This window comes from Drosophila biarmipes, unplaced genomic scaffold, assembly GCF_025231255.1.
Source record: "Drosophila biarmipes strain raj3 unplaced genomic scaffold, RU_DBia_V1.1 ptg000008l, whole genome shotgun sequence".
Classification (NCBI taxonomy): Eukaryota; Metazoa; Arthropoda; class Insecta; order Diptera; family Drosophilidae; genus Drosophila; species Drosophila biarmipes.
The window spans coordinates 1,913,511-1,927,449 of record NW_026114529.1 but is presented as its reverse complement, the minus strand read 5'-3'; the positions used below and the strand labels follow the sequence as shown (position 1 = coordinate 1,927,449).

At 42.0% G+C, this 13,939-nt stretch overlaps 1 protein-coding gene across 10 annotated transcripts in view; it reads left to right on the top strand.

The window, feature by feature from the left end:
* Positions 1 to 13,939, top strand: part of LOC108032324 (uncharacterized) — a 157,294-nt gene that overhangs the window by 97,553 nt on the left and 45,802 nt on the right. The window lies entirely within an intron of this gene.

Here is a 13,939-nt window from a genome sequence, read left to right as displayed (position 1 = left end):
CAAATCCAATTATCTAGCTTAAATAGTCATCCGACATCTCACCATTCATAATGACGCTTGTGTTTCTAATCAAGAATGTATATACTTTATGGGGTAGGAAAAGCTTCCTTCTACCTGTTACATACTCTTAAACGAACCCACTACACCCTTATGATCTAGGGGTAATAATCGGATAATCATTGGCGTCAACGACCAGAGCCATGAAGGCGGAAATGTTGTTCAGCTTTGAATTTTACAACACAACTGTTCTTCCAAAAAGAACTCTTGGTCTATCTCCGCGTAGCCTACTACCTCCACCAGGCTCGTTCCGGCCACTCGGGTACCTGTACTGGAATTTGAATTACTCTGTTTGCTCCAGCTTCGATTGTATGGATCTCGCTTGGTCTATAAGTAGCGAACTGAATCCGTAATTTCTCACCCACCGCATGGACCCAACCATTTTTTATGTCGATCAAAGCATCTACTTGGTCCAACAAATCCATCCCTACTAATCCTTCAAAGAATCTGAAAAGTAACATTCTCATCTTGCCTACTCCACCTAGTTCCTTGAACGTTGGTAAATTAGCTTCTTTGAGAATTTTGTGAGTTTGTGCAATTGTCTTAATCAGTTTTGGATTTTGTAGGTCTTCTATATATACTGTGCTTGAACCAATTCTGGACAAATAAAAGAGAAAGTGGAACCCGTGTCGATAAACATTTTTATTGTTTTATTTGGAGTGATCTTGATCAATACATAAGGTAGGGTTGAGTGACCCCTCTTGGTCCCTAAATATCCTGTTGGCTGCTCCAGGCTAATTGCGAAAAATTTGCATCATTCTATTGGATGTTGCAACTGACCACCAGTTGACGGTCTGTTTCCGTTCCTTTCTGAGTTGCTATTCGAATTATATGACCGTTTTGAATCGGCGGTATTATTCGATTGACCTGAATTTTTTGAATTATACGATTGGAAAAGTTTGAATTGAATAGTCTGACCACTGCCTTCTGCATCTCCACCTACCTGGATGGCTAGGCTTTTAATTATAGTTGTTTCCACTTATGGTTTTTGTTTTAATAATTGCGATATGGTCTTTGATAGTTAGCAGTTTGCCCTTGGTTACTACCGTCTGTTCTGAATGGGTTAACCATCATTGGATACGGAAATCCAAATCTTGACCAACCATTCATATTTGGTACCGGAAACGGCATTGGGAAATGCGGTCGTACATTTGCTGCCCAACAATATTGAGACCAAATGCCCGTCTGCGACTCCGGCACTAGATTGTCTTGTTTCTCTAGTTTTTGCTTCGAAATTTCTTTACTCTCTTTAGCCTGGTCTTCAGTCAGCCTCTGACCTCTTGCCTCTTTCTGTGCCTCTTGTAGAGTACCCAAGTTCTTCTCTCTACAAGCAATCTCGTATGCCTTTGCTATATTGGGTACTCCCATGTGTCTGATCATTACCCCTATCGGTCCCCTCAAGGCTGAAAGGAAGGCATTTAAAGCCATTTCTTTATACCGTTTCTCGACAACATGCCCTGCTCATTGGATTTGGATAGACTCACTAAAGCTTTCTTTAGTGACATAACTTTCGTGTATAGGGCTTCCAACTCTAATTTCTTTTCCTTAATATGGGTCAACTCCATAATCAAATCCTGCTCCGATCTCTTATCCTTGAAATGGGTAATCAATATTTTCTTTATTTGATCCCAGTTTACTCGGATTCGTCCAAGTCAAGGACTCTATCCGCTGGTCCTGTGATCTTACTCCTTACCGCCCAACCGCGATTACTCCTATGTTTGACCTTTCCTCTCCTCTTATGAGGCCTAATACCTGTTCAACCGCTTCTATAAAACAATCTAGCTTTCCAGCCTCTCCTTCATTCTTAGGAATGATCTTTACCAGGTCTATTACCTTGATAGCTTCTAATACACTTGTTGTTGCCGTTGCTGTAGGCCTTCTTTCCTCTGTCATTGGTTTATGAATTCAATTGCTTTGGCCTTATCTGTATCTACTTAACTTTGTGTTTTAGTTCTTACTTCGTATGTGTTTGTTACTTAAATTAGCAATGTGCTTAAAGCTTTATATGTATGCGTAAACGTATAATTATTTTAGTGTTTTCAGTTGTATATCATATGTTTCTGTTGGTAGTGTGTCGTAAATCAACGAGTTTCCGTGTGGTGACTTGGAGTTCTGTAATTGAATAAAATGAGTAATTCTTCTTTTACATTGAACAACATGGCAACAATGGATTTCGTTTAATTATTTATTTATTTTTTATTTTAATGAATTTATTTATTTTTCTTATTGTTCCCCGACATGCTGAAGCTAGTTGATCGACTGTGCGATACAGCCCACCACCCAAATGGAACAGTCATTGCCATTAGGATACGTCATTCTGTTCAACATTCCGATTATCGTAACTATTTCCACGCTAGGCGGCCGCCTCGTGCCCCACGATGCGCCGCCCAATACATGTTAATAGTCGGATTTGTTATTCCCTTCCATTCCCATGCTAAGCGGTTGCCCTGTGCGTTACAGTGCACCACCTGATACATGTTAATGGACATACAACTTCTTCCTTACCAACATTAATTAATTATTAATTTTGAATTACTTTATATAATATAATACTTATATATAATATAATTTTTGTATTTTTAAGAATTTCGAATTAAACTTAATAAAAAAAAAAGTAAAAACAAAAATAAAAAAATAAGAACAAGATGCAGAGGGTATCATTAATCTTTAAACAGAACTTTTGAAGAATCACGAAAACTATAATTTCTTTGAACAATGTTCCACGATTTAAAAATTATCAAAATAATTATCTCTTGAATAATACCCAGAAGATCCCAATAGCAAGTGTACCTGACAGGATCAAACATTCGATTTCGGAAATAGTTATATTATTTCTCTAACATTACCTATGGCGTTTGATTGGACGTGGCACCTTGCCGAAAAAAAGCAAATCCAATTATCTAGCTTAAATAGTCATCCGACATCCCACCATTCATAATGACACTTGTGTTTCTAATCAAGAATGTATATATTTTATGGGGTAGGAAAAGCCTACTTATACCTGGTACATACTCATGAACGAACCCACTACACCCTTATGATCTAGGGGTTATAGGTATACAAAATTTAAATGTGTGTGAGTTTCTTTTGATTGATCGTAATTGTTAAGCGTCAATAGCGTTCCTGCCAAGAATCATAGCAACAGGTAATACTTCATCGTGAACAACAAAAACTTTAATTTCATAAACTTGCAAATTAAACTTAATATAGCGTTTAACTGCGCCGCATAGCATAATATTTCATTCATAAATTCCATGGTATTTACTCTTAAATGGGTTGGCTTACTCTACATCTTTTGACAAATTTGTTTTGTTTAGGAAACGGTTTATATTAAATATTACTAAATGTTTACCAATTAATTAAATCACGATTTTCCAATTCAGCTTTGCGTGCCATACTGCATGCATATAAAGTATTGAAATGCAGTTTCATCTCTTTGCTGGTCCAAAAAGAAGACGCCTCGCATATAACCAATAGCGATTGGGTGGTACTCCGAACACATGCAGTTTCAAACTCTTCAACTCATAATTTAGCAGGAATGTCATTCTCTTCCTAAAAGGTCTGCACTACTGCTATACTATTCGCGATTTCAACCCTTGAAAAATTTGCTGCCATTTTTGTACCAACTTGATTGCGTTCCATGTTGCGCAGCATTGTCCCGCTACTCCTTGACAAACATCCGTTTGCCGCAATGCGCAATTGGTGTGTTGAAGCCTTGTCGTCAATATACCAGAATAAAACATGGGTGAAAGCTATGGGCAATCACCTGAATTGAAAATGATGCTAATTTTAATTCTTTCTTTTAATGTTCAGCGTTTTCCCTTCTTCTTCTCCAATAATTAAGTACATTTGTTGTGTATCGACAATCGAGATCACAATATAATCAATATCTTTTGTATTATCAATGCTTAATATAAAATTATATCATAACATTATGTTCACTCCACACTCTATTTAGTATAAATTCCTGTATGTTTACATTAGTATATCTTCATAGTATATATTTGGCAGCTATATGATAAAGTAATCCGATTTTGACAAAATTAAAAGCAAATTTCATAATTAATTAAAAAGTGTAATCTCCAAGCGTAGGAGGTTTTGTGTTAAAAAACACCAAAGTTATAATTTTTGTATATTATTTGTTTCAATTGGATTCGATGATGGGAGTGACTCTATCGATAGGTTGCATCGATAGGGTGATAGTTGTAGCAGCGGGTTGGATCTGTCCATCTGAGAATTAATCCCGGTTCGCTCCCGGATTATCTTAAATGGTATTCATTTGTCCAATTTCAGGAGAGGTCACGTAATATGTCAGGGGGCAAAAGCGAAGATGCTCAACAGATTTGGGTATAGTCGCAGCCATATTGCCGAACCAGACAGATGCAGCTAGAAGCGTAAATTAAATTTTGTGCCAAAAATAAAATAAAAGTGAGTGGTAGTATGTTAGTTAACATAGAGTGCGGTATTTATTATTAATCATTTATAGGGCAACCGGGGTCCCGATACAAAGGGCCCCGGGAGATTTACTTGGTAGTTCGACTACATACTTGGCAGAATTACTTGGCAGTTCGACTACATACTTGGGAGTTGGACTGCATATTTGGGAGTTCTACTGCAATAGTCTACATACTACCCACAGCAGCAGTGGCTGAAAATTTAAAATTTAAATAAAAACACATGTGCCTTGATTGTATACCTAGCATCTACATCCCTGTGTAATTGTGCATTTATCCGGATTTAGACCCGAGAGTCGAATTTGTCCTCGTCGTTTGCCTAGAATAAGAAAGGTCACGAGTGTTAGTTAGTTTACAGTCCCTGACCCTTCTTTTCCCCAGGAGCTCCTCAGGATTAGGTAACCCAACACGCACGCCCTGCTTGTGCACTTTTTAAAGGACGTGTTTCCAAAGCTCTACCAATACATGACTGGTAGAGCATAACTTTCCGAGGTGCCTGGTGCTGGTCTGAAACATCAAAAGCCACCAAATAAAACCCACATTTCTGTCAATGCTTGTTAATATTAATCTTGTTTACGTTTTGTTCTTAGTGATGTCCGATAGTTTCAGTAATGCGAGACAGCGAAGTTGTCGATGTTTTTTATGTTGTCAGCTGTATCATTAGGGGTACTCTGCCCCAAGGCGGACTGAGCTTACGGCACTGCCACCAAAAATAAGCAGTTGGTAATGTAGTAAGAGTCTCATGTTCTACCGACTGAACTAGCCGGGCGATGGGGGACGAGATCAAGAACGGCTTCATGGACATGATGAAGTTGCTCAACGACGTCCTTAGGCCAGCCGGGAGCAGACCGCAGCCTCTCCAGGAGGGCGCGAGTAGCTAAGCGATGGTGCCAACTCCGTCAAGTCCAGAAGGAGGCCCAGCGGGAACTCGTGAGCGGCAGGAAACGGAGATATGCTGTCGAAGAATTACCGAATAGACAACAATCTCGACCGCCGGTGGATGAATCGCTGGGGATCGAGAGTAGCCTGAGCCAGGAACCGGAGTACCATCCGGCAGGCAGGAGTGACGGAACACGAAAGGATGCACGAGCTGCTACAGCGTGATCATCAGCCGGGAGAGAGTGAGGATGACTACATCCATTCTATGCAGCAACTCGCCTCGCGCCTAAAAAAAACCAATGCCAGAGCGTAAGTTGGTGAAGGTGGACAAAAAGGGCTTGGGGGACAGCACGCTAGATACTTTTACGCCATGGAGGTACTCACGGTGGACGAACTCCGGGAGGAATGCGTCGAAGTAGAGAGCAGTTTTGGTCTTCGAGGGCACGCTGCTTATTTGCAGCAGAGCAAGTTGTGGGCCAACGAGGCTGCCAATGCGAACGAGGTCGACGAGGAGCTGAACATGGAAGTGGACGAGCTCCGTGGGTGTGGTCGAAACCCATTCAGGCCAGGTTGCTGGAATTGCGGTGCTGCGTAGCACGGATTCCAGGATTGCGGGGTTACGGAGTGGAGGAGATTTTGGTTTCCGGTGCGGCAGACTTGGCGTAATTACTCCGAAATGTCCCGATTGCGCGGAAAACAGTCGACTGGGCAGTCCGAAAGCGGGAGGGCCTTGCACAGAATAGAGTCCCGCCAAGTAGGTCCAAAGGAAGAAGAACCGTCTAATAGATAAAAATATTTGTTAAGATACTTACCGTAGGAGAAAAGGCTTCGTCGCTATATAGGGGCAAGGAACCGGATCTATGCGGAACATCAACTGAGCGGCATGGGTCTAGTCTCACGGAGAGTTCAGAAAGGAAGGGAGCGCTTCAGGATAAGGAGGTCCAGACGACGAGAGGTGGTGGTGGTAGATTCCGCCGATCCTAGACCCTTCACCGACGTGGAGGCCTTGAGCAAACCGTTCACTGGCTTGTTGAACACGGGGGCCAGTATAAGTGTGCTGGGCAACGGACGTCGAGAGCTAGAAACTCTGGGAGTTACGGTCCAACCATACTTTTTCGTAGTCCGGACAGCTTCTGGCGAAGACCGATCCATTATTGGACGCGTGGAGCTGCTTGTGAAGTACAAAGTCGTACGTAAGACAGTCAAGTTCTACCTTTGCCCACACTTGGAGCAAAGTGCATTTTTCGGAGTCGACTTCTGGCAGGCGTTCGGACTAGCTCCCTTCATTGTAGGGAAGCCAATGGCGAGAAGCGTCAAGAAAGCTGAAGAAATCTATGCCAGTCAGATGGAGCACTACGCCGACCAGGAAAATGAGGACGAGGTTAAGGAGGAACCCGAATTTCGGAGCCTTTCTGCGGAGAAAAAGCTGGCATTAGATAAAGTCAAAGAGGAGTTCCTTACCTTTGAAAGGGATGGCCTCCTAGTCACCGAAGGAGCTCGGGTCTTCAAAGATCGAAAAAGATGCCCGGAAGTTGAACGCATTGATCATTAAGGATGCATACCCTGTGCCTAGCATTGAAGGGATCCTCTCCAGAATAGATCAGACGCACTTCAACTTCAATGATGCCATTTGGGCTGTGCAACGCGACACAACGCTTGGTGCGGCTTATGGATCGAGTGATACAATCGGAGCTCAGATCTAACGTCTTCGTATACCTGGACGACTTGCTAGTCCTCGTTCCAAATTTTCAGACGCACCTGAGATACTTCACAATTCCCACAGTCTCTCAATCTCTGACTTACTTAGGGTTTATAGTAGGAGGTGAACTGCTGCGGATGGATCCTGGACGAGTTTTGGCGATTCAGAAGATACCTTACCCGAAATCCATGAAGGAAGTAGGAGCCTTCCTCGGTACAGTGGGATGGTATCGACGGTTCGTCAAGAACTTCGCTACGCTAGCTGAGTCCTTGAAGAAGGCTGGAAACGCAAAGTTCGTGACCTGAAGCTGGCCTTGATGAGCGCTCCGGTTCTGGTTCATGCGGATTTCAAGAAACATTTCCACATCCAGTGCGACGTATCTCACCTTGGCGTCAGCGCGGAACTAGGACAGAGACGAGCAGCCTATCGCGTTCTTCTCGGCCAAGATGAGCTAACACCAGGAGATTTACTCGGTCACGGAGAACGAGTGTCTGGCGGCCATTCTAGCCATTCGGAAGTTCAGACCGTATGTGGAAGGCATGCCGTTCACTTGTGTCACTGATCACGCCTGCCTAAAGTGGTTGATGACGATAAAGGATCTGTTCGGATGACTCGAAAGGTGGTCTCTCCAGCTGCAGGGCTACGATTTCAGCATTGAGCATCGCATAGGCAGCGAGAACGTGGTCTGCAAGTACACCTTCCTTAAAGCGATAAAGGAGGCGACGGCGACGAACGTAGTAAGTTTCATGGTAAACGAGGTGTTCACCACAGAGCAAAGCTGAAGAAATCTATGCCAGTCAGATGGAGCACTACGCCGACCAGGAAAATGAGGACGAGGTTAAAGAGGAACCCGAATTTCGGAGCCTTTCTGCGGAGAAAAAGCTGGCATTAGATAAAGTCAAAGAGGAGTTCCTTACCTTTGAAAGGGATGGCCTCCTAGTCACCGAAGGAGCTCGGGTCTTCAAAGATCGAAAAAGATGCCCGGAAGTTGAACGCATTGATCATTAAGGATGCATACCCTGTGCCTAGCATTGAAGGGATCCTCTCCAGAATAGATCAGACGCACTTCAACTTCAATGATGCCATTTGGGCTGTGCAACGCGACACAACGCTTGGTGCGGCTTATGGATCGAGTGATACAATCGGAGCTCAGATCTAACGTCTTCGTATACCTGGACGACTTGCTAGTCCTCGTTCCAAATTTTCAGACGCACCTGAGATACTTCACAATTCCCACAGTCTCTCAATCTCTGACTTACTTAGGGTTTATAGTAGGAGGTGAACTGCTGCGGATGGATCCTGGACGAGTTTTGGCGATTCAGAAGATACCTTACCCGAAATCCATGAAGGAAGTAGGAGCCTTCCTCGGTACAGTGGGATGGTATCGACGGTTCGTCAAGAACTTCGCTACGCTAGCTGAGTCCTTGAAGAAGGCTGGAAACGCAAAGTTCGTGACCTGAAGCTGGCCTTGATGAGCGCTCCGGTTCTGGTTCATGCGGATTTCAAGAAACATTTCCACATCCAGTGCGACGTATCTCACCTTGGCGTCAGCGCGGAACTAGGACAGAGACGAGCAGCCTATCACGTTCTTCTCGGCCAAGATGAGCTAACACCAGGAGATTTACTCGGTCACGGAGAACGAGTGTCTGGCGGCCATTCTAGCCATTCGGAAGTTCAGACCGTATGTGGAAGGCATGCCGTTCACTTGTGTCACTGATCACGCCTGCCTAAAGTGGTTGATGACGATAAAGGATCTGTTCGGATGACTCGAAAGGTGGTCTCTCCAGCTGCAGGGCTACGATTTCAGCATTGAGCATCGCATAGGCAGCGAGAACGTGGTCTGCAAGTACACCTTCCTTAAAGCGATAAAGGAGGCGACGGCGACGAACGTAGTAAGTTTCATGGTAAACGAGGTGTTCACCACAGAGCAAAGCTGACGAAATCTATGCCAGTCAGATGGAGCACTACGCCGACCAGGAAAATGAGGACGAGGCTAAAGAGGAACCCGAATTTCGGAGCCTTTCTGCGGAGAAAAAGCTGGCATTAGATAAAGTTAAAGAGGAGTTCCTTACCTTTGAAAGGGATGGCCTCCTAGTCACCGAAGGAGCTCGGGTCTTCAAAGATCGAAAAAGATGGCCGGAAGTTGAACGCATTGATCATTAAGGATGCATACCCTCTGCCTAGCATTAAAGGGATCCTCTCCAGAATAGATCAGACGCACTTCAACTTCAACGCGACACAACGCTTGGTGCGGCTTATGGATCGAGTGATACCATCGGAGCTCAGATCTAACGTCTTCGTATACCTGGACGACTTGCTAGTCCTCGTTCCAAATTTTCAGACGCACCTGAGATACTTCACAATTCCCACAGTCTCTCAATCTCTGACTTACTTAGGGTTTATAGTAGGAGGTGAACTGCTGCGGATGGATCCTGGACGAGTTTTGGCGATTCAGAAGATACCTTACCCGAAATCCATGAAGGAAGTAGGAGCCTTCCTCGATACAGTGGGATGGTATCGACGGTTCGTCAAGAACTTCGCTACGCTAGCTGAGTCCTTGAAGAAGGCTGGAAACGCAAAGTTCGTGACCTGAAGCTGGCCTTGATGAGCGCTCCGGTTCTGGTTCATGCGGATTTCAAGAAACATTTCCACATCCAGTGCGACGTATCTCACCTTGGCGTCAGCGCGGAACTAGGACAGAGACGAGCAGCCTATCGCGTTCTTCTCGGCCAAGATGAGCTAACACCAGGAGATTTACTCGGTCACGGAGAAGGAGTGTCTGGCGGCCATTCTAGCCATTCGGAAATTCAGACCGTATGTGGAAGGCATGCCGTTCACTTGTGTCACTGATCACGCCTGCCTAAAGTGGTTGATGACGATAAAGGATCTGTTCGGATGACTCGAAAGGTGGTCTCTCCAGCTGCAGGGCTACGATTTTAGCATTGAACATCGCATAGGCAGCGAGAACGTGGTCTGCAAGTACACCTTCCTTAAGGCGATAAAGGAGGCGACGGCGACGAACGTAGTAAGTTTCATGGTAAACGAGGTGTTCACCACAGAGCAATGCCGCGGGGAGAATGAACAGGAACGTTTTGTCCGTAATTCGCAGCTTCTTGGACTAGGATCACCGGGAATGGGTTGCACATCTGCCGGAGAGTGAGGTGGCTATCCGAAACAGTCAACTCAGCCACAGGAGAAATAAGCAGTTGGTAACATATTTGCCCATTAATTTTCTGATCGAACCTATAATAGCTATATGATATAGTCGTCCAATTTTTATAACATTAATTCCGAAATTCGGAACTAATTAAAAACAATTACTTCCAAGCGTAGGAAGTTGTATAAAAAAAACACCGAAGATTCAGCTTGATAGCTTTAAAACAAGTTTGCGTGAAATCATACAAACAGACGGACATGGCTAGATGGACTCGTCTAGTGATGATGATCAAGAATATATATACCTTATGGTGTCGGAAATGTCTCCATCACTGCGTTGCCAACTTCTGACTGAAATCATATTACCCTCTACAAGAGTATAACAATCAAATTTCAATTGGGTTAATGTTAGCTTTAAATTAATGAAAACATCCGTTCTCCATTCTTTAATCGAATGGTCCAAATTCGAATGACGTTGGTAACAACATATAAAGACGAACAAATGAAAAAATGTATGAAAGGCTTTTATTACGATTGTGCATACTAACAGACCATGTTAAACAGCTCAATATAAGAAACATTTGCTCTACCACTTTTGGACCAGTTTTTTTTTTAGTTTGGCGAGAAAACTGCTATAAATAGCTAAATTATGTATTATTTATTTCGATTTTTTTTAGCCATTCTTCTGATATCTCAAAAATGGCTCTAACTATCTAAAATAAAATTTAAATTGTACAACTCTGGAAATTCCTCAACTTTTGACATACGATAAAAGTATCCGTGCCAAAGCTATGGCCACATATACCGCTTTAGAGCATCTAACACTGCCTAGGAACTGATCTTTTTTGGCGCCAAAACCTTGGGCTCCAAGCCGTGGGTCGAGAATAATATGGTCAAACGGGACAACAAGAAATAAAGTTGTTGGTAGCACCGACAGCACTTAGCTGTCGTCGAGATGACATCACATAGCGAATTCTTCTTACTCTTTTCACGACTAAGTCCTGCTACATTGCCCGTCGGGTTCGTCAGACTTGAGAGCCACAATACATCTTGCCTCGCAGTTAGCGTACCCAGTAACACAGCGCAGGACATCGGCAGTAGTAAAGGCCACTACACCAAAAAAATAAGACCTAATGCTGCCACATACAGGCTCAATCCATTGTTTTCGACTCTATATACCCTATTAGCTAAGAAAGACTTAATCTATTTTAAGAATTAACGAGTGAAATACTATTTTTTAAGTTACGTAAATAATGCAATATGACAAATTTTTTCAAATGATTTTACTAAGTAAGTATAGCCTACATCCACTTGGTGGTGATTCGCAAATGAGTTTATACAGAAACGATTGAATATTGTGGTAGTCGGTCCTTCTGTCATAAAACACAAGAAAACTGATCTGCGTAGCAACAATAAGTTCAAACATTTTATAAATATTACTTTGCTTTGTAATCCGTCTGTAATTTGAAATCTCACATCATGTCAAATCTCACAGCAGTATGACACATCTATGTTATTCTTCATCATTCCAGGAATATGTTGGCTCGAACGTATATATATATAAAATTTAGCAAAACTAGCTAACTTCAAGTCGGAGTTGTACTCTCAATTTAAATACGCGTCGAATGACACTGTCAACTGTCAAAATTGGATGCTCCGTTCAAAAGTAATACCCAAAACAAGATTTTCGTGATATATCTCATCAAGTGACGAGAGGGAAAGATTTAGTTAGATATTTTTTTATACTCATTACTTGTCGAGTAAAACCAGATTTGTCGGAAAGTATGTAACAGGTAGAAGGAAGCTTTTCTGACACCATAAAATATTTATATTTTCTATCAGGATCACTAGCCGAATCGATCTAGCCATGTCCGTATGAACGCGGAGATCTCGCAAGCTATAAGAGCTAGAACAGGCAGACATGGCATGCAGATTCCTAAAAAGTGTTTGTCTCGTCTATACCTATCAACTGACATAGTGATAGTGATTTTTGTGCGAGTGTTCTGTGTGTATTTATTTACAAAGCTTAGCCTAACAGTTTCCGTGCTAGTAATTAAATAAAAACTTTAAATTTTAAACGGTGGTATTAGGGCAAATCGTGTTTAAAAGGCGTACATAGTATTTGGAAATACCTTTCTAACGACGTCTATCTTCAGTACTTCACAAGATAGAGGTATAAAAAATTTAGCTATATATAGCTAAATTTCTCGCCAAACTAGCTAGTTTTTCCTAATATTAAGGAACTTATGTTTCTTATATTCATCGACTAGAATTTTCAGGACTCTAAAATAATGTTTTAGGACAAACTGACAAACAAAATAAAATTTTTAATGAGAGAACCACGAAAATCTTGTTTTGCGTATTACTTTTGAACGGAGCATCCAATTTTGACAGTTGACAATGTCATTCGACGCGTATTTTAATTGAGAGTACAACTAGGTTGAAAGCAGGGGCCCCAACAGATCAAAATTTCCAAATTTTAATTTTTACACTTTCACCTCTTTTCCTCCCACCCCAATTGATTTTTTTAAGACGTGGCATGCAATTCTTTTAGTTTGCAATACCTTTCGATTGATTCGTGTATGTTCGATCTTCATGTATATATATAGTCGTCCTTTTGGTCCGCTTTGTCACTACGTGGACTGCCGTCCACAGTGATAGCTACCATAGAAACGATCGAAAAATTTGTGAGAAAATAATAAAAAACAAATAATAGCTTCAGTGTTTTTGACATAAAGAATTTTAAATTAAGTTTTTTTAAAAATTTGACGATCATTCCATTTAGCGTCGCTTCTGAACAGCTGTGTTTACTTTTGTGCTCTGTGTTTTTGTCTTTTTCAGTGATTTTTGTGCGAGTGTTCTGTGTATATTTATTTACAAAGCTTAGACTAACAATTGTGTTAGAAATTCTAAATAGATCTCTCAGTAAACGGGTATGCGTTTATAGTTATTTTAACATTTCTAGTAGATTTGCTTAATCTCTTAGCTTTGTTAGTGTAACTGACGCTCGCTAAACATGCAAGAACTTTTTTACTTCCTCTCGATCTCCATTTTATAACTGTTATTTACCCTCTCTTATTTACCCCCTGCTGAATTTGTTGTTCACTTTTTCGGGGCTATTTCTATACCTGTCTCTCTCTCTCTCTTCTGCTTGATTTACATTGTATTTGTTCGTGCTTAAAGATGTTAGTGTCGCATAAGCCACGCTCAGTCGAAAGAATAATTTTTCTCTCGTGCTCTCTTACGTTTGATTAATTTACACGATCTCGCGCTCTTATTATTATTTTTTTTTTGTGTTTTGTGCCTTTGTGATTTTTGAACTTGATCCCAGTGGCAAATTTACTTTTCATTTCAATTTTAATAATAACAAATTTTTAACCGAGTAGCCTAAACGCAAAAAAGCCAGCTTAACCGCAGTTAATACGATTATAGAATCCAACCCAAATCCTTACTTGGTAGCAGCAGTTCCTGTTGACAGAAGGGTAAACGAGCCAACTGTGCTTATGAATACAGCTAGCTCGAGTGAAGTCCATGTTTCCGGAATAAAATCTTCTGTACTGGCTAAGTCAAAGAAACGTTCCTGGATCTCAGCCTAGTGAGGTTCAGAATGCTGCTAGGGGGCTTAAGAAACTTTCAGTTGTTCCACAAAGAAACAACATACGCTCCTAGGATATCGTCTTTATTATATTTGCTC